General features: G+C 36.6%; 1 pseudogene; it reads left to right on the top strand.

Annotated features, from left to right (window-relative positions):
* Positions 1–13,493: 13,493 nt before the first annotated feature.
* LOC149267485 (laccase-12-like) lies at positions 13,494–17,959 on the top strand (annotated as a pseudogene).
* Positions 17,960–22,290: the final 4,331 nt, after the last annotated feature.

Raw genomic sequence — 22,290 nt, 5'->3', positions numbered from 1 at the left:
TTTAAGGTTTGTTGATTGTAAAATGCCATGTCTAATACGTTCAGTTTTAACATTTTGCTATATTTTCCTACCCTGTACAACTTTATAGCCTTCATTGGATAAAGAAATGGACATAAACGTATTTGTCCCAAAGAAAACAAACTCGAATTGGAAGGAAATCCATTCATAGAAACAAGAGTGGTTGGGCCAACAATGGGCAAGAAATATGGGGTACACATGCATAGGAAATAGCAAGGAATTGAAGAAATGTTAGGAAATAAGAAAACAAATCACAAGAAATGTTATAAAGAAGATTTTGTTTTATATATTTTCATTTATACAAGGAAATATACAAGTTGATGATAGATCATTCATGGCAAAACTTCGCATCAAATATTGAATGTTAATTAAATAATAAAGTTTGAAACTATATCAAGGTGTTATTTTATAAGGATAATTTTTTTGTTAATTTGATGATGGTGTTAAGAAGCAACTAGCAAGTAACACCTAGTTTATTTTTACTAGGTAGTCTAAATCACGAGTGGATGGACAAAACTCCTCCCAATCAAATTTAAATTCAAAGAATGTGTTATCACTCAAAAATTTCTTCAAAGTTGTTAGGAAAAGAAATGATAGAGGTAACCACTAACCACTTTTGGAGATCAGGACCTAGCCTTCCTAATCTAAGAGAGGGCTCTCTCTTTTTTATTTAACTTTGTTTTAGTTAATTAATTTTAGGGTAGTTATGATTGTGCTTTGGTTTTTTATTTGAATTTGGGTGGTGGGATCACTTACTTAGATGAAAAAGGGTTATCTTTTACCGTTGGGCTACAGAGTCAAATGTCAAACAAACAATACTGGATTAAGCTCTAAAGACAGTGCCTAGAGGGCAAGATAGAGGAGTTACTGCAAATCTCAAAGGATTGAATGTGAAATCGTTTCCAATCGGATCCAGGAGCAATTAAGGGTTCCCCAAGTCGGATCATGAAGAGAAATGAAAGAACTCAACTGAGATGGGAGAGCAATTAAGGGCTCTCAAATCCGGGTATGAGAGGAAAACATATAAATCACTAACTGTGCGAAACAGAGTGTACTTAAACAAATTCTGAGTGATATTTCCAGTTAACACATTCAAATTTAGAACACATTTAATACTATGAAACACATAAGAAGGTAAAAAAATCAAACAAAGAAGATACTTCACTGCAAATAGCTCATCTTCATGAATCCTATAGCGAAATGCTTTTATTACTTGCTCCAGTCTGTTGACTTGAAAAGTGGTACAATCACCCTTAGGTTTAAGATCAAAATAACTCTACAAATGTTTAGCAATCCACCCTCAATACTTCAAAATCTGAAGTATTTATACAAAAATAATTGACAAAATATCTCAAACTACTTGAGAGCTAATCTAGGAAAAGGAAGTATCTTCATGCAAGAAGATAGAGATAGTTATTGAACTGCTATTTGTTGTCACTTTTATTTAGGTTCTATTGTCTTTTAGTCTTCGATCTTTTTCCCTTTAAGTTGCTTGGCTATTTGGTCTTCACACTGGATTTCATATTTACTTATGACCTTTCATCTAATACACTTTGATCTAATACTCTTTGACCTTGCTGACCTGTCAATATCCTTTTACTGTGCTCTTTTACTTTTTACTGTACATTTATATTTTTACTGTGTATTTACTATAGTAAATCATTGAGTTTTTCCCATGTATCAGCATCTGGTAATTGGATATTGAGAATTTTTCGGTATATCTCATCTACCTCTGTATACTTGGAAAAAGTTGGCTTATTAATAAAAAGGTGTTTTACCTCATGCTGGAGGTAAAACAAGTTTTCAAATGTTTGATACAATACTTTTCCTGTTGGTATGCCCTTCATGGATGAAGTGTTTACCTGATCTCTGGCCACTTCCCTGATCTTCTTATTTTAATCTTCATGTGTCATTAGCTTATCATTTATAACTAAGGGATTAGGTAATCCCTTTTGCCTCAAAAGTTCGAACCTAACCATGAACCTGTCAATGGCCAGCTGCATGGTTTGACACTTATCCTCCAATTTCAACATCAAATTCATCTTAGTGAGGACTCTTCTAATTTCCAAAATTGTACCTGTCCTATCAGGTATCTCTAGTTCTTGTAGCTCATACTTGTTCTTGGACTTGAGGAAGTGGATGATTCTTGCTGCCTCCTCTGGCATATCTCCAAGTTCTTCTTTAACTTTCTGAATGGATTCTGTAGCCTGCTTTATCAAATCAATTTGTTCAAAAATAACCTGAATGGATGGCCAAATATCATTGACAGAGTCAATGATATTGGCCCACAGTTGTTCCTTAGCCTCACCTAAGGGTTCATTCAGCGTCAACTCTTTTTCCATGCTTCTAATTATTTCAGTCATCCTTGTGGCCCTTTTTTGTTCTTCTCTGTGCATGATTTGGGCCAATTTGTAATCTGTTTCCAGGTTGGTGACTTTCTCCTTAAGTCTGTTCATCTCAATGTTCTGAATGGACATTTCTTCCATTGCTTTGACCAGCCTATTTGCTTCATCACCTGTGGAGCCTATTGCTGTTGATCATGTTGCTGATGTAGTTGGTGTAGATGTCGGTAGTGCAGTGGCCATTGGAGAAGTGGAAGCTAAGTATGCTGCCAATGTAGAAGGTTCAAAAGTGGTAACTGTTGGAATGACAGTTGCAAGAGCATTATCCAGACTAGCTTGTTTGAGCTACATCAAGCTATCCAGTTCTTTATACATCTCATTCAACTGATCATTCAGTTGTAGCACTAGTTCCATCATCTCTTCATGATTTCTTTTACTTTCCAGGACCTCTTTTTTCTGTGCGTGCTGTGAACGAGGTAACTTAACCTATTTCTTGAAGGCTGCTATATCCTCATTCTTCTTCTTGATTAACTTCTCTATGACCTTAACATCACTTTGGTCATGGCTCGGTTCAATGATCAAGTCCTCCAAGGATTTTATCTTGGTGTCTTTGGCCTATGAGGAGGCCTTACCCAGCTTGAATTGGGCTATCACATTATCCAGTGAATCTTTCAACTTAAAGGAATCCATGCACTTTTATGTGAGGGTGGAGTAAATCATTTCTCCAGCCTACTTATGGAACTCTATCTGATCAATGGGATGAACATCTCTGGAAAACACCTCAAAATTAGTCTTCTTGTAATCCGCTGAGGTCTTTTTAGGGAAATTTAGGGAAATTAATAAAGGGGAAAGTGATTTTTTTTAAATGGGAAACAGGGTTTTTCAGTAGGGGAATGAATTTGGAGGGTAATTTGCTAGGGAATGTGTGAAACCAATGGGGAAAGGGTGAACATGAATGGAAAATGTGTCTTCATAAGAAATGAAGGGGTAAAAGGGGAAATTAGTAAGTATTTAGTCGAGGGTGAAATGAAATTGATCCAGGAGGATCCATCGATCCAATTGCACATGTGTTCAAAGTGTCATCATTTGTGTTCATGAGTGTCGTTCAATATCGTTCAGTGTTGCCATCGCTTCAGTTCAGCTTCGACAGATCGACAGTGTTGGTAATGATCGGGTTGTTCAGGTAATGTTATCATTTCATGGCATTTAGTTGATGTGATGTTGTACCTGGTTGTCGACTTATGTCATCGATAGTTTTTCCAGGGTTTGGTCGACGACATGTCTTTTGTCGTTCGACTTTGCAGGATTTATGGTTGATATAGTTGATTGTGTAAAAGGATTCAAGTTAAAGTACCTGGTCGATGACATAGTCTTGTCGTCATCACCACTAGTTTCAATTTCAAAGATGTGATGGTTATCGTAGTGCAATGTTAACGAATGTCGCACGAGACCACAAGAATGCACAAGGGTCGATCGTCTGGTAAAGGCTTCAGTTTCGTCGATGTCATTGCGCAGAGCCGACATGGGTCTTGAACAGTTAAATGAAACTATTTACCTAAGCATAGACCTAAACCCTAACCCCTAAGCTGTCTTATTCATCATTTGTTTACCTTAAGAATCCTAATGGATTCTTACCTAAGATCTAAAACCATAATCAAAATTCATGCCTAAATCCTATGTTATCTACGTTTCTAAACCCTAATACATTACACCTATGTGTTAAAAATACATTGAAAAGAATTAAAACCTAAAATCCAACTCTCGGCCTATTCCTATGTTTAAACATTGTAATACAAAAAAATTACAAATTAAAACACATAACAGTCCTAACCGTTGGACTAAGCCACAACGAGACTGTGTGCCATGTGAACACTGTGGAGATAAACCATCGGAGTTAGCCAACATTCAGGCACTAACCATGGTTGGTTAGCCGCATCAGAACCAGGTTCATGAGAGCAAATAAGGGGGAAACAGCTATGGTTAGCACTTGTCAAAGGTTTCATTAAACCGCAGCGAAGACCGCGGAGCAAACCACAGCATGCAATTGCCATCACGACCGTCACCATAACGACAAAGTGGAACCTCCACCATCCAAACCGCAAGCCAAGTTGACTGTTCACATGCGCTATCTGCTTTTCCGCGCGGTTAGCAAATAGCTAACGGTCGGTGGGGTTATAACAAAGTATTTTTGGGTTTTTTGTTTGTAAATTGGTTTTGTATTAATATGAGGACCATGACTAGGCCTAAAGGTGTCTCTATGTCACCAAAATCAAACCAAGAAGTCATCTTATTCATCCCTGAAGGAAGTCGAGGAGGTTATTATGCATTTGTAGGCCTATAAAAGGCATAATTGTCCATTGGAGAACAAGAGGAGTGCTTTTCAGCTTTTGTATGCAGATTCTAGAGGGATAGCAGTGATTTTGTTTTCAAAGTTTCAGGAGCATCGAGAGTCAGATTTGGAAACCATTAGTGGTGTTGGAAAGCTAGTTCAAAGAGCTATCTGATGACAGAGTTCGGAATTTCCTGTGTGCAAGTTCAGTCTAACTAAATCACTATGTAATCCACTTCTTGTTTCTTATTCCTAATAAAATGGTTTCCCATCTTGAAAGCAGACTCGGAGACGTAGTCCAACAGGGATGAACTCCATAATCAATATCATTGTCTGGTATATCTGTGTTTTCACTATTTACACTTCTGTTTTGCATCTTTCTTATGGTTTATAAACTGTCGTAAAGTCTTCTACTCCAACAGTTTTCCTTGTTTTTCGTGCTTTCAGTTATCATTCAATTCTTTAAAGGCTAATCAGTTATACATCAGTATTTAGTATATGATAATATCAGATCATATAATTTGGTATCATAGCAGGTTGCATTTGTAGAATGTGCCATTGAATGTTAACCAGGTCTAAGTTGCAATGAGGAGAAGGAATCCTTGAGCAGATCGATCCAGAGATTGGAAAGCGACGAGTCGTTCAGAAATCGACCATGTCAAGACCTGATGCAGGTGGAAACACTGACACTAACATGAGTGAGGAACAGTTTCAGCAGGCATTCTTAACTATGCAGCAGATGTTGGAGAATTGTACGAAGACAAGAAGGCGAGAGATGCGGCTTCTTATTCAAAGGCACCGAAGAAGGACAAAGGTAAAGGAAAGAATGATAAACCACCTTCACCTCCATCATCTCCATCATCCTCTTCTTCTTCTTCTTTTTCTTCCAGTGCAGAATATGAAACGGATAAGAAACCTAAGAAATCATCTCTTTTGAAACTTGATCTTAAATTTGAGCTACCTATTTATGATGGTGAAATGAATCCTAAAAAGTTAGATAATTGAATAAAGCAGTTAGAAGTGTATTGTCACATTCAAAACATTTCTAAAGATAAAACTAAAATTCAGTTAGCTACACTTGGAATGAAGGGAACAAATTTAATCTGGTGGGAAAGAAAAACTCAGTTAGATGTAAAGCGTACAAGAAAAGTTATCTCTTCATGGTCTAAGTTTTTGAAAGCTCTTAGGAAATAGTTCTATCCTTTAGGATACATGTAGCAAGCTGTTATTTATTGGCAGCATCTGAGGCAAGGTAAAGGGCAGAGTGTTCAGGAGTTTACTCAAGAATTCAGGAAGAAAGCATTGGTGCTTGGTATTTCATTGGATACACGTGAAACTTTGTTAAAATACATCGACAGTTTACATTCATATTTGCAGCATACTTTATTAATGTTTAATCCTGATGATTTTGACGAGGTGTGTGTTCAGGCCATACATATTGAATCAGGTGGTAGACCATTCAAGTTGTCATCTTAGTCATCCAAAGATATGGAAAACAGAGATTCCAGAGACAATAAGGGGAACATTTTGAAGAGAAAGAAATCAGCGATCGTTCAGAAGGAAAGACCTACCTGTTCTCATTTCTACAGAATTGGTCATGATGAATTGAAGTGTTGGAAACTTCATCCAGAACATAAGCCCAAAAAGTTCCTTAAGGTGAAGGATGAAAAGAAGGCCATTGCAATAGTCCAGCAAGACCTCGGTTCAGATTCAAGTGATGAAAGGAGAATAACCGCCATGGTTACGACAGGTAAAACTTCTGATACTGGTTCAAGTTCGAAATCTAATGTATCTTCTTCAAATATAAATCCTTCACATGAGGATAAAAGAGTTGAACTCTTCCACATAAGGATAAATTTTAAGCATACAAATATTGACACAATGTTTGATAGTGGGTCACAAGCAAATTTAATATCTGAACATATAGTTAATCAATTGGGATTGGAAACACAAAATCATCCAAGACCATACCCATTAGCTTGGATTAATAAATCAACTCAAATACATGTCACAAAGTAGTGTCGGTTAAAATTTGCAATTACATCTAAGTACATTGATGAAGTGGAATTAGATGTGGTCCCAGTAGACATATGTGGAGTTGTATTAGGGAGTCCTTATCTTTATGATAGAGATGCAGTATTTTACATAAGAGAACATAAATATCATCTAAAGAAAGAAGGGGTTGAATTTATTGTTAGGCCACATAAAGTCAAATCAAACTAGGAGTTAATTTTTATAAGTTCAATTAAATGTGTACTCATGGTTATTAAGGAACAACATAAGGTTGATTGTTCGAGATGCGAGATTCAGTTTATAGATCAATTGGTCAAGGTGGTTAGTTCTTTTCCAAGAATCTTATTCATGAACAGGATAAGCAACATGAGATACATTTAATGTCTTATGAACATCTTCTTAAAGCCAAAATGAATCTTAATTCATTCATTCAACTGAATTATAGAAGCTATCATCATCAGCAGTGTATTGTAGGGAATGGTACATGTGAGTCTAATCAAAGACTTGTTTCAGATGGTATGTTTATTTTCAGTTTCATGGGTGCAGGTCAATATTGGGGAAAGTCAGTGTCGCATTTCTTTAGTATTGCATCATCATTCCATGCTTTTAAAAGTAATGAAGCCTCTCTTCAAGTGAAGAGGAAGTCTATAAGTTTTCATGACAAAGCATTTTCGAAAGTAGATCTAAATTTTCCGTACCAAGGTTTGAAAACTAATGCATTAACTGAAAGTGTTAGTCAATGGAAATATAAGTTAATAGACATAGTGATTCAAGTAAATCAATAATTACTTAGATACTTTCAGAATCAAACTAAGTTGCAGTAGTCTTTACATCACAACTGGATGAGTTCTGTGAAACAAGTTCACTTAGTAATTAGTCAACAGGAAAGTAAATCAAGTAAAGTAATTGATATGAAGTCAAAATCAGAGGAGTCTTTGAATATTTTAGTTATTCTAGAAAGTAGATTGTTAATACCCATCAGATGTATTGAACAAAGTTCTACAAAAACTATTTTTAGAGATGTTTCTGAATCACTAACTCATGATTCTTCATGCAAAGAATTCAATTTCCATGTTGATAATAGGTTGTTTGTGCATCGTCACAAGTTGGCCATACTGCGGATGGAAGAAACAGGTCACCAAATCACAATGTATCATGGTCAGCATCATCAGGGTCATCATCTGCAAGTGATTGATCAAATTCATTGGTACATCGTCAGGTCAATATGGAAAGAGAGGGAGTTCTACCCTCATCGACTAAATGGTTAGTCAAACATTTGTGGTCCAAAAGCTTTCAAGTGGAGAGGAATGATCTAGGAGGATCCATCGATCCAATTGCACATGTGTTTGAAGTGGCATCATCAGTGTTCATGAGTGTCGTTCAGTATTGTTCAGTGTTATCGTCGCATCAGTTCAGCTTCAACAGATCGACAGTGTTGGTAATGATCAGGTTGTTTAAGTAATGTTATGGTTTCATGGCATTCAATTGATGATGTTGTACCTGGTTATCAAATTATGTCATCGACAATTCCACCAGGGTTTGGTTGACGACATGTGTTTTGTCGTTCGACTTGCAGGATTATGGTTGATATAGTTGATTGTGTAAAAGGATTCAAGTTAAAGTACCTGGTCGACAACATAGTCTTGTCGTCATCACCACCAGTGTCAATTTAAAAGGTGTGATGGTCATCGTAGTGCAATGTTGACAGATGTCGCACAAGACCACAAGAATTTACAAGGGTCGATCGTCTGGTAAAGGCTTCAGTTTCATCGATGTCGTTGTGCAGAGCCGGCATGGGTCTTGAACAGTTAAATGAAACTATTTACCTAAGCCTAGACCTAAACCCTAACCCCTAAGCTATCTTATTCATCGTTTGTTTATCATAAGAATCCTAATGGATTCTTACCTAAGATCTAAAACCCTAATCAAAAGTCATGCCTGAATCCTATGTTATCTACATTTCTAAACCCTAAAGCATAGTCCTAAACCCTAATACATTACACCTAAGTGTTAAAATACATTGAAAAGCATTAAAGCCTAAAATCCAACTCTCGGCCTATTCCTATGTTTAAACATTGTAATAAAAAAACATTACAAATTAAAACACATAACAGTCCTAACCACTGGACTAAGCCACAGCGGGACCGTGTGCCATGTGAGCGCTGTGGAGATAGACCGTCGAAGTTAGCCAACAGTCAGGCACTAACCACGGTTGGTTAGCCGCATCAGAACCAGGTTCATGTGAGCAGATAAGGGGGAAACAGCTATGGTTAGCACTTGTCGGAGGTTTCATTAACCGCAGCGGAGACTGCGGAGCAAACCACAACATGTGACTGCCACCGCCACTGTCACCGTAACCACAAAGCGGAACCTCCGCCGTCCAAACCACAAGCCAGGTTGACTGTTCACATGCGCTGTCTGCTTTTCCATGCAGTTAGCAAACAGCTAACTGTCGGTGGAGTTATAACAAAGTATTTTTGGGTTTTTTGTTTGTAAATTGGTTTTGTATTAATATTGGGACCATCGCTAGGCCTAAAGGTGTCCCTATGTCACCAAAATCAACCCAAGAAGTCAGCTTATTCATCCCTGAAGGAATTCAAGGAGGTTATTATGCATTTGAAGGCCTATAAAAGGCAAAATAGTCCATTGCAGAACAAGAGGAGTTCTTTTCAGCTTTTGTATGCAAGTTCTAGAGGGATAGAGGCGATTTTGTTTTTAAAGTTTCGGGAGCATCGAGAGTCGGATTTGGAAACCATAAACGACGTTGGAAAGCTAGTTCAGACAACTATCTGATGAGAGAGGTTAGAATTGCTTATGTGAAAGTTCAATCTAACTAAATCACTGTGTAATCCACTTCTTCTTTCTCATTCCTAATAAACAGTTGCCCATATTGAATTAGAGCCGAAGACATAGTCCAATAGGGACGAACTCTGTAATCAATATAGCTATTTGGTATATCTATGTTTTCACTACTTACACTTCTGTTTTTCATCTTTCTTATGGTTTATCAACTGTCGTAAAGTGCTCTGCTCCAGCAGTTTTCCTTGTTTTCCATGCTTTCGGTTATCATTCAATTCTTTAAAGGCTAATCAATTCTACATCAGTATTTAGTATATGATCATATCAGATTAGAAATGAAGGGGAAGGTAACCAGATTAGCTTATAAGAATCCTTTTACTTTTATAACTACTCCTGCACACTGAAACACATGATTAAACATCATAGAAGTTCTTATGCTTCATTCAACTTTGTACTTTCTGCAACCTTTCTTCTACTTACCCTAACATTGTTTCTTCACTTTTTTGGGTGCATATAAGCTAGCAGACCATTTCCTTTCCTTTTTCTTTTGAAAAGTAAACTATCTACTTTTAGCCTTATATCTTCCAATGGCTTAGATTAAGATTATGAGCACATTTTATTTCTCTAGCTATCTATTGATCTGCCAAGATTAAATAGTTTGGCGAGATCTTTTATTCTCTAACTATAAACATGAAATTTAAAGCATGAACTAGTCAAGATTGAATAGTTTGACTGTCATGGGTTGTGGCATTTAAGACAAGCTGCACACAACCATTATTTTGCACAGTAAAGTAAAAAGTAGTGGCATTTAGACTTGCACACTTTCATGATCTGTTTTTGTTTGGGTTCATATATTTTCACTTTTTTGATATTTTCTTATTCTTTTTGTCCTTTGATATTTCTTTTAGGACATGCCCTCTTTACATTTTTTAATTTTTAATATGGAAAACATTTGCAGAAAAGCAAAGGTATGTACAATATTATAAGATAAACTATAGCCAATTCAAAATTATGAATCCTATTAATATAGGACCCTAACAGAATGAAAAATGGTCCCTCAAGTTTTAATCAAGATTTTGTCAACACTCTCGCTTCATTGAGTAGCTTGTTGAGTTGAACTTTCTAACATCGGTATTGTTTAATAAAAAGAGATAGAGATAGTTATATTAATGCAACATTATAAGTAACAAAATGGGAGAGTCTAATAAATTCCATGTTGCTAATACAAACATCATGTGTGACCTTTACATGGTTGAAAGAACTTTTAATAAGAAAGGAGACAGTTTTTCATTGACAAGGACAGTTTTTTCATGGTGGGCCTCAATGAGCTTATGATCCTATGAATAACATATCTTAACTCATATATAGGACCTTGTGCCATGCCAGAAAAGCATGAATGTACTAACCCTACATTAAGTCTTTTGATTTCACACTAATCTCCGTTGACTTAATTGCATCCACTCGTTCTTACAGTGAACAATTCTTTTAGCTAAGTTGGTACACCCGCACAGAAGAAATTAAGCAATGGTTTGCTTTGTGAAATGTCCATGGTTTTTTGTGAGTGTGTGTTCTTATTTTTTACTCCACCAATTCACCACCAAATTATACCCCGCAACCTTCAATGTTAAGGGGAAATCTTCAAGGAAATCTTGGTACATGTATAAATTCCAAGGCTTCCTAGCTAATCACAATGATATTCAAGCTAAGGTTTCATAGTTTATAAGTTAAGTTAGTAGGAGGAAATGTTGAACTCAAAGGCATTTTTCTACCCTTTCCCTTCCTGGGTAGCGGCTGTGAACTACTGCTTAAATGTCATCCTACTTTTCATCATTCAGAACTTGGATATAGCAACGCGAAAGCACTGGCAGACAACCAAGAATTATAATCTCAATGTAACCATATAGAGTGCAAATCATTTATACTATGTTGGTGTTTACTGGTGTGTTCGGGTGTTTGCTTATATTAACCTAACTATGCATGTGTTGGGTTGTAGGTGAGGCTATGTAATGTGACACGTCTTTAGGTGAGAACATTTTAACTGAGTATAACCTGTATACTCCAGTGGAAATTGATCTTGGTCTCTACTAACAACAAAGGAGAGCTTTGGAGAACTGTACATTGTGGAACCAAGTCTCTTCTTTTGTGTAATGAGTCAAGACTAGCTATCTTTTATAGATGCTTAACAATTTCTCACTTCTTGCATGGATTATACACAGGGACAGAATAGGGAATGATAATTTTGTATTGGGAGAAACATATAAAGATCCCTATGCAGTTGCATTTTTTGTTCTCTCTGAAAATCATTGTTGCAAACTTCTCACAAAAATATGTTTGTGGCCATGAGAGTCTTGGGGGATAGGGCAATGATTTCAGCAGTTGGGTCTACAAAACTACACAGGTTACAAAAAGTTTAATTTCAAAAACTAGTTATACATTGAGACCACCAACAGTCTCTCTCTCAATCAATGAACTCAACTATGAAATTATAGTAATACATGGAGATGGCAGTTACTTAGAAAGGAGATAGTTTTTCATGGACAAGGATTGTTTTTTCATGTTGGTCCTCAACGCGCTTATGATTCTATGATTAACATATCTTAAATAATATATAAGACCTCATGCCATGCCATAAAAGCATGGATGTCCTAAACCTACATTAAGTCTTTTTATTTCACACTAATCTCCATTGAACTTAATTACATCCATTCATTCTTACAGTGAACAATTCTTTTAGCTGAGTTGGTACAGCTGCACAGAAGCAATTAGGCAATGGTTTTCTTTGTGCAATGTCCATGGCTATTTGTGAGTGCATGTTCTTATTTTTTACTCTACTAATTCACCACCAAATTATACTCCACAACCTTCAATCTCCAGGGGAAATCTACAGGGAAATCTTGGTACATGCATAAATGGCAATGCTTCCCAGTTGATCACAGCGATATTCAAGCTAAGGTTTCATAGTTTATAAGTTAAGTTAGCAGGAGGAAAATGTTGAACTCAAAGACATTGTTATGCCCTTGCCCTTCCCGAGTAGCGACTATGAAGTACTTCTTAATTGTCATCCTACTGGTCATCATTCAAAACTTGGATATAGAAGCGAGAAAGCACTGGCAGACAACCAGGCATTACAAGTTCAATGTAACCATATAGAGTGCAAATAATTTATACTGTGTTGGTGTTTACTGGGGTGTTCAAGTGTTTGATTATATTAACCTAACTATACATGCATTGTGTTGCAGGTGAGGCTAAGTAATGTGACACATCTTTAGGTGAGAACATTTTCACCGAGTATAACCTATATACTCCAGTGGCAATTGATCTTGGTCTCTACTGACAACTGAGGAGAGCTTTGGAGAACTGGTCATTGTGAAAGCAAGTCTCTTATTTTGTGGATTGAATAGTTGTAGATATCATGTATATTGTTTCTACATGTAGTTATGGAATTCGACAGCTGAGGTCTGGATGGGCAGATGGTCCTAGTTATATCACCCAATGTCCAATTCAAACCGGAATGAGTTACGTTTATAACTTCACCATCATAGGACAGAGAGGAACTCTATGGTGGCATGCACACATTTCTTGGTTAAGAGCTAGTGTACATGGTTCCATCATTATATATCCTAAGCCACACGCTCCCTACCCATTTCCCAAGCCATCCAAAGAAGTCCCCATTATTCTAGGTAATTTCATATATCTTAATACCTTTTGTGGATAATCTGGACCTTGTAACAAATGGTCGAAGAGCATACTAGATGGAATTTAATGGTTTTACACACACCACCTTACAGGAGAATGGTGGAATGTAGATACTAAAAAGGTTATTCAACAGGCCCTCCAAATAGGAGGAGGTCCAAATGTGTTAGATGCCTACACTATAAATGGATTTCCTAGACCACTGTACAATTGCTCCAATGGTAATGATAATTGTATTTAAATTTTTTATTTATTTGATATATTGGCTAAAAAAAGAGGATCTCACTCATTTACTAACCATGGCATGCTATGTAGATACATTTTTTCTAAATGTCAATCATGGGAAGACATATCTCCTTCGAATCATCAATGTTGCCCTCAATGATGAGCTCTTCCTTGCCATTGCAAATCACAACATGACTGTGGTGGAAGTAGATGCAGTTTATGTGAAGCCTTTCCAGATAGACACTCTTGTTATAACACCCGGCCAAACCACCAATGTGTTATTCACTGCTAATGCTACTGTTAATGTTGGAGGAGTTAACCAATTTTACATAGTAGCTCGCCCATTTGTTACAGGTGGTGGAACATTTGATAACTCCACTATTGCAGGAATTGTGAGCTACAACATTTCCAACTCTAATACATCTTCCATCGTTATGATGCCTAAACTCCCTACCCTTAATGAAACTTCCTTTACAGCCAACTTTAGTACAAAACCGAGAAGCTTGGCTAACTTATAATTCCCTGCACAGGTTCCTCAAACAGTGGATAAGAAGTGTTTCTTTACAATTGGTCTGGGAATGAATCCTTGTCCAAAGGGGATGGGAATTGCCACATGCCAGGCATCCAATGGAGCAAGATTCACTACCTCTGTCAACAACATTTCTTTTGTTCTCCCAAACACTGCTATTCTTCAGTCCCACTATTTCATGTAGATGAAAGGAGTCTATAAGACCAATTTTCTAGACAATCATCCATTCTCATTCAATTACACTGGCACTCCAACCAATAATACACATAATGTGAATGGGACTAGAGTAAAAGTCCTTCCCTTCAACGCAATTGTTCAATTAATTCTTCAAGACACCAGCATCTTTAGCAAAGACAGCCATCATATCCATCTCCATGGTTTCAATTTCTTTATGGTGGGCCAAGGTGTTGGAAACTATGATGAATCAACAGATGCACCCAACTTTAACCTCATTGACCTTGTTGAGAGAAACAATGTGGGAGTTCCCAAAGGAGGTTGGGCTACCATCAAATTCCATGCAGATAATCCAGGTAATACCTACAAAATATTCACACAATCTCATCTCATTTCGCATTCAACATTGGATTAAATCATATCATTGCATAGATGAAAATCATAATAATGTTTACTTATTCAATATCCATGGAATATATGCAGGGGTGTGGTTCATGCACTTTCATTTGGAGGTTCACACTTTGTGGGGACTGAAAATGGCATGGGTAGTAAAGAATGGAAAAGGACCCCTTCAAACTCTCCCACCTTCCCCCTCCAACCTCCCTCCTTGCTGATCCCCTTCCTTCTCTCCGGTGCCCACCATCACTTTCATTTCCTTCCTGTTTCATTTGTTTTAGATGTTGACGTTGGGTTTTTGTTAGGAATATTTCACAATAAGCATGTTGCCACTTTTCGGTCTCTCTATTCAAGTAGCCTTTTCATCCAATGAAAAAGGCAACCAACCAAAATGAAGAAGAATTGTATTGAACCACTGTACAGACAAGTGCTTGGTACATAGTAAAAGATTTTTGGGTTCTTCTATGTATGATATATGACTTGAAGAGTTCACTTCCCGTTAGAGTGATTAGCTTTTAAAAGCATGCCTTAAGAAAAAGGTAATGTAAGGTAGGTGTATAAATTTGATTTAATGGTGAAGTTGATTTGGTTATAGTTATATCACCTAACATATCACTTTTTTTCCATTTATCCTCTTCATCCATATGTGCTACCGACTTATCGGAGACAATTTTTTCATGGTGGTCCTCAGCAAGCTTATGATCCTGTGATTAACATATCTTAACTCATATATAGGACCTCGTTCCATGCCAGAATAGAATTGATGTCCTAACCCTACATTAAGTCTTTCGATTTCACGCTAATATCCATTGAAATTAATTACATCCATTCATTATTACAGCGAACAATTCTTTTAGCTGAGTTGGTACACCTGCACAGAAGCAATTAGGCAATGTTTTTCTTTGTGCAATGTCCAAGGTTGTTTTTGAGTGCGTGTTATTATTTTTTACTCCACCAATTCACTGCTAAATTATACCCCACAACCTTCAATCTTTAGGGGAAATCTTTGTACATGTATAAAAGGCAAGGCTTCCCAATTGATCACAGCAATATTCAAGCTAAGGTTTCATAGTTTCTAAGTTAAGTTAGTAGGAGGAAAATGTTGAACTCAAATACATGTTTCTTCCCTTTCCCTTCTCGAGCAATGGCTGTGAAGTAATTCTTAATTGTCATCCTACTAGTCATCATTCAGAACCTGGATATAATAGCGGGAAAACACTGGCAAACAACTAGGAGTTACAAGTTCAATGTAACAATATAGAGTGAAAATCATTTATACTATGTTGGTGTTTACTAAGGTCTCCAGGTGTTTGATTATATTAACCTAACCATACATGGATTGGGTTGCAGGTGAGGCTAAGTAATGTGACACGTCTTTGCAACACAAAACCTTTGATCACCGTGAATGGACAGTATCCAGGACCTACAATTTTTGCTCAGGAGGGAGATCAAGTAATTATAAAGCTGGTAAACCACGTTAAGGACAATGTGACTATTCATTGGTAATTATATTTATGGTTTTTTTAAATTTTAGTAAGGAGAAATTTATGATATGTATGATAAAGTAAGTGTTTTGATGATTATTATGGATTGATTTCTATATGTGATCATAGTACTTATCTAGCTTGCATGCAGCTACTGAATAGTTGTAGATATCATGTATATTTTTTTTGCATGCAGGCATGGGATTCGACAGCTGAGGTCTGGATGGGCAGATGGTCCTGGTTATATCACCCAATGTCCAATTCAAACTGGAATGAGTTACATTTATAACTTCATGATGAATAGGATAGATAGGAACTCTATGGAAATTCACCATCACGGGATAGAGAGGAACTCTATGGTGGCACACACACATTTCTTGGTTAAGAGCTAGTGTACATGGTGCCATCATTATATATCCTAAGCCACATGCTCCCTACCCATTTCCCAAGCCATCCAAAGAAGTCACCATTATTCTAGGTAAGTTCATATATCTTAATACTTTTTGTGGATAATCTGGACCTTGTAACAATGGCCAGAGATCATACCAGATGGAATTTAATGGTTTTACACACACCACCTTGTAGGAGAATGGTGGAATGCAGATACTGAAAAGGTTATTCAGCAGGCCCTCCAAACAGGAGGAGGTCCAAATGTGTTAGATGCCTACACTATAAATGGATTTCCTGGACCACTTTACAACTGCTCCAATGGTAATGATAATTGTATTTAATTTTTTTATTTATTTGATATATTGGCTACAAAAAGAGGATCTCACTCATTTACTAACCATGGCATGCTATGTAGATACATTTGTTCTAAATGTCAATCCTCGGAAGACATATCTCCTTCAAATCATCAATGTTGCCCTCGATGATGAGCTCTTCCTTGCAATTGCAAATAGATGCAGTTTATGTGAAGCCTTTCCAGATAGACACTCTTGTTATAACACCCGGCCAAACCACCAATGTGTTATTCACTGCTAATGCTACTGTTAATGTTGGAGGAGTTAACCAGTTTTACATAGCAGCTCGCCCATTTGTTACAGGTGGTGGAACATTTGATAACTCCACTATTGCAGGAATTGTGAGCTACAACATTTCCAACTCTAATACCTCTTCCATCATTATGATGCCTAAACTCCCTGCCCTTAATGACACTTCCTTTGCAGCCAACTTTAGTGCAAACTTAGAAGCTTGGCTAACTCACAATTCCCTGCACTGGTTCCTCAAATAGTGGACAAGAAGTTTTTCTTTACAGTTGGTCTGGGATTGAATCCTTGTCCAAAGGGGATGGGAAATGCCACATGCCAGGCACCCATTGGAACAAGATTCACTGCCTCTGTCAACAACATTTCTTTTGTTCTCCCAAACACTGCTCTTCTTCAGTCCCACTATTTCAAGTAGATGAAAGGAGTCTATAAGACCAATTTTCCAGAAAATCCTCCATTCCCATTCAATTACACTAGCACTCCACCCAATAATACACAGGTTGTGAATGGGACTAGAGTAAAATTCCTTCCCTTCAACACAACTGTTCAATTAATTCTTCAAGACACCAGCATCTTCAGCACAGACAGCCATCCTGTCCATCTCCATGGTTTCAATTTCTTTGTGGTGGGCCAAGGTGTTGGAAACTACAATGAATCAACAGATGCACCCAACTTTAACCTCATTGACCCTGTTGAGAGAAACATTGTGGGAGTTCCCAAAGGAGGTTGGGCTGCTATCAGATTCCATGCAGACAATCCAGGTAATACCTACAAAATATTCACACAATATCAACTCATTTCCCGTTCAAATTTGCATTAAATCATATCATTGTATAGATAAAAATGATAATAATGTTTGTTTACTCAATATCCACGGAATATATGCAGGGATGTCGTTCATGCACTGTCATTTGGAGGTTCACACATCATGGGGACTGAAAATGGTGTGGGTAGTAAAGAACGGATAAGGACCCCTTCAAACTCTCTCACCTCACCCCTCTGACCTCCCTCCTTGTGGATCCCCTTCCTTCTCTCTGTTGCCCACCATCACTTTCATTTACTTCCTATTTCATTTGTTTTAGATGTTGACGTTGGGTTTTGTTAGGAAGATTTCACAATAAGCTTGTTACCACCTTTAAGTCTCTATGCTCAAACAACCTTTTCATCCAACGAAAAATGCAACCAATCAAAATGAAGAAGAATTTTACTGAATCACTTTACAGGCAAGTGCTTGGTACATAATAAAATATTTTTGGGTTCTTAATCTATGACTTGAAGATTTCACTTCTTGTTAGAGTGATTAGTTTTTAAAAGAATGTTTTAAGACAAAGGTAGTGTAAGGCAGTTGTATAAATTTGATTTAATGGTGAAATTGATTTGCTTAAAGTTAGATCACATAACATATCATTTTTTTTTTAATTCATGCTCTTCATCCATATGTGGTACCGACTTATGGTGTTTCCTTTGCAGCATTTGGTGCAAATGCTAGTTGATAGTCTATTACTAGAAACCACTTGTTACTGGGACATAATAGGCCACAACTCACTATTCAGAAAAGACACTCTACTTTCCTTATACAACATATACACCTTGTATTCTTTTTGGCATTTCCTTCCTCCACTTCAGGTTTTCAAAATTGGAACAAAGGTCTCTCAAACCATTGATGGTTTTGTTATTGGGCCCACCTATCCTTTAGCACCATTTTCATTTCCAAGACTACATATCCTTCTGCATGTATTTCAACTGTTTATATATATATATATATATATATATATATATATATATATATATATATATATATATATATATATATATATATATATATATATATATATATATATATATATATATATATATATCTATATATATATATATAGAGAGAGAGAGAGAGAGATATAGAGATATATATATATATAGATATAGATATATATATATATATATATATATATATATATATATATATATATATATATATATATATATATTCGAAGGGTCAAAAAACCCTGAAACACTATCAATGTTCCCTTGCACATTATAGTGAAAATGCTAGTAATTTAATATTTGTTGAATGTTCTTTTTTCTCCCAATTCTAAAGATTCACTTACACACTTACACAGTTACTATAAATGTAGTTTTTAGGATTTCCATAACTCTTCATGTAATTATTTAAGGTGTGCTAGCTCAATGGAAGAGAGCATGCCTTACAAGCAGGAGGTTGGTGGTTCGATTCCACTGTGCGCTAACATGAATTAATCAGTGATTTTGTAGTTTATTTTTAATTAAATGTTTTTTATACCAATTTATTTCAATGGTGAGACATTTCTAGATTCATTGTTTTATATTGTCTCTAGATAGAAAAAAGTGATCTTTAAATAAAATATTTATTGCCTCTAGAGAGACAATAGCTAGTATGAAAGACATATTGTCTCTAATTCGAGTGTTGTCTCTAGAGAGACAAAAATGAAATTGTATCAAGAGAGACAAAAATGAAATTGTCTCCTAAGAGACAATAATGCTTGTGTTATATATTGTCTTTATGGAGAATATTTTTTAAGACAATAATCTTTAAGACAATATTTTTTAAGACGATAATTTTTTAGACACCCGCTTAAAGACAATATTTAAGACAATACACAAGCTTTTTTGGTCTCAAGTTAAGACAATTTACCCAAAAATTGTCTCAAATATTGTCTTAAAACACCCATTTATGTAGTAGTGTAGCTTTTTCCCACCTTCCTTCAAACCTTCCATGTATTTATTCAAATATTCCATGCCTTTATTCCAATATGCTTTCATACCATCGATATCAGCTTCCATGGCATAGATAAAAATATTTATCTTAGCTTCGATTACATTCTTCAAATCATCCATACAACTTTGATTACTAGGTTTTTCTATTTTCTTGATTCGAGTCATTCATTTTCTTTCTTTTATGATCTCGATCTTGAATCTATTGTATCTCTGAAATTTCAAAACCCCAAGGTTTGGAATTATAGCCTGCGGTAGACCTCTGCGTCCTCTTTCGAATACCACAAGTCTAATCGAAATTGGATTTCCCAAGAAAGAGTTATGCCAAATCTTCCAAGATGACCTGATTATATATTTTTTGAGTAGAGAGAACTTGTACGAAGTGCCACATGTCACTGTTTCAGCCTTCGGACCTGAAAACGCTACCTGAAGAAGTATAGTCCATCCTCTTTATGTAACTTTGTACGAAATTTCAGTCTAATTCTCAGAGAGAAATTTATCACGATTTTCCCAAAGTCACATGTTTGGAATGTAATTCAGCAGCCTACAAAAATCCTAAATGCCTTGGACTATACTATCGAAAATGTAACGAAACAAGATCTGAAACTCGGGCTTGAGCTTCACCACGATTTCAGCTCAAATGGGCTTTAATTTTGAATTTTGAGCCTTCGTAGAAAGAAAATTATAGTGAAACTTCCACGATGACCTGTTTGAGATGGAATTGTGGAGCTTCCAAAAACCCTAACTTCATCAGTTCACATCTCCGTAAATGTAGTGATACAAGTTCTAAAAATCGCACCAGAGGTTCAGCACGATTTCAGCTCCAATGAGTTTTTTTTAGCTAGTGAAATTTTGTAGAGAAAATATTATAGCAAAAATTCCACGATGGCCTGTTTGGAGCAGCAAAACCCTAAAATCCAGAGCTCTAATACCAAATGCTATGGAATTAGCTTACAAAAATTGAGGAAAAGATAGATCAACGACTTCAAAATCAGCCTCTTTGAGGGGGAAACCTCCTGTATATTACACAAATGAACAATTCTTAGATGGTACAAATGACATGACCTCCTTTCTATATATAGGAGTCTAAGGGGTCATAATATAATCAGAGCTGACATAAAAATAATAATGTAAAGGCACAACAATAACAATAGTGGGCTTCTATATGGCACAATAAAAACAATATGGGACTACATGGGCTAAACAATATAATAAGGGGGTTTCACTAATAACAATAAGGGGTTACACTAGTAGTATACGGACCTAATGAGGCTTACCCCGTGGATATCAAAAACCTGCCATGCAGGCTGCCATTTGCTAATAACAAAGCACATGAAGTCCTCCTATGATCTCAAGAGGGGGTTATACAGAAACTTCTACAACCCTTAGCGAAAATGTGTAGCCTCCACCTCGGCAACAACAAAATATGCCAGACGAATATCAGGCCAATCCCTCTCTTGCCACAACACCATCTTGTAGGTGAGAAACCCATGCAGTCAATAAAAGAAGAAAACCTTAAAAAAAAGGAAAAAAGACCAAGGTTTTCAACTTTGGTGTCCCACACGACTGTTTCGTAGACATCCACGTGGGCCTCATGCTTGTTCCATTAACACACATAAGGCATACTCATTCCTATATTCTAGACATCCACAAATCTATCTTGATTATTTCCCCTCATCCCGAGAGGCCCCCATGAAGGGTGTCTCGATATTGTTTCTCTCACCTCTTAGCTGTGATTCCATCAATGTTGCACCACCATTACTCACACATCCTTGTGTGATTTTAATGAAGTTTCCTATGAGGGTTTTGGTATTTCTCCCTAACATAGGCTGTACAAACCACCTATATGGCCTACGTACCCTAGAGTTACTAAATTGACAAGGGGATTTCTCGATGACTAACCTAACTCTTCTTCCTCAAATATCAGGCACTTTGGCTGACCAGAATGGCAAGAAAAGGACATTGGGCTCCAAGCCAAGTTCCATGTCAATAAGTACAAATGAGGTGGAAATGTGGGCCCCCCAAACCTTATATTTTTTCTTCGTGCCATTTTTCCAGAGACCCATATGGGAGCCCACGAGCTCCTTTCGTAGAACCATTAGGGCATTGAGCTCAAGGCACCTTCATCTACATCATGGTACACTTTGTTCAATTCATTAGATGTTTTCATTTTTGGTCCCATTCACATTTCAAAATACCCATCAGGTGCACCATTTTTTATTTTTGGATACATCTTTTCTAGTAAACTCTAGTTTGCATATTGTTATGTAAAGATTATTTCACTTGGGGTATTGGCTTCAAAGTTGTAGGTTATTGGTAGCTTCATAGTGAACTTATTCCCTTGGCACCAATCGAGAGTTAAGGTATCATTCTTCACTAAAAAATGATAGGTTTCCTTAGAAGCTATGCATATCCTGATATCATTTCTCTGAAATTAACCATAAGGTCCACCACTTCGACCACGTTTTGTATCACCTTCCACATGCACATAGTAAATTTTTGGGTCCATATAGATTCATCCACATGGATTACCCCATTTCATAGTCCCTTT

The sequence above is a fragment of the Pinus tabuliformis genome, chromosome 6, assembly GCF_031772625.1.
Source record: "Pinus tabuliformis cultivar Carrire ecotype Pingquan chromosome 6, CPIR1, whole genome shotgun sequence".
Lineage (NCBI taxonomy): Eukaryota > Viridiplantae > Streptophyta > Pinopsida > Pinales > Pinaceae > Pinus > Pinus tabuliformis.
The sequence above is the reverse complement of the archived record's forward strand: the minus strand, read 5'-3'. Positions and strand labels throughout refer to the sequence as shown.